The sequence below is a fragment of the Mastomys coucha genome, unplaced genomic scaffold, assembly GCF_008632895.1.
Source record: "Mastomys coucha isolate ucsf_1 unplaced genomic scaffold, UCSF_Mcou_1 pScaffold22, whole genome shotgun sequence".
Lineage (NCBI taxonomy): Eukaryota > Metazoa > Chordata > Mammalia > Rodentia > Muridae > Mastomys > Mastomys coucha.
The window spans coordinates 103067156-103067689 of NW_022196905.1; positions in this window are offsets into that span (position 1 = coordinate 103067156).

Below are 534 nucleotides of genomic sequence, written 5' to 3' on the forward strand. Positions count from 1 at the left end.
GAGCAAACAAGGTTCAAGAACTGAATATTGGAGGAGACACATGAAACAGTTCCACAGCACAGGAGGCAATGATACTATGTTTTTTAAACTACCCCTTACAAACCCCTGAGGGGCATTTTTACGGTTTTCCCTAAGCAGCACTGGGGTTTCTGGTCAGGCACTCTGGTGTGGCTTTTCCCTTTGTGGAGCTTCGCCTTTAGTGACACACACACTACGTGCCCCGGTAACCTGGGAGTCTTCCTGGCCACACCAGCTTTCTAGTCAGTGCAAGAGGATCAGTAGACTGAGCTCTGCCTCCCACTGGACAGCTCCTCCCTCCTGTGTGGTGAGGAGGGACAGAGCAGGTTTGTACTTTTGTATCTTTTTTACCTTTTACCTTGACTACAGTTAAAATGGTAAAGTTCATGAGAAAAGCTGTCAGATATGTCAGAAGCATTCTCCGGAAGGAAAGGAGGGATACGTTTACAGCCTCCAGGGATATATAGGATATTCTTCAGTCTGGAAAGACACAGCCTTTTGTATATTTTTTATTTT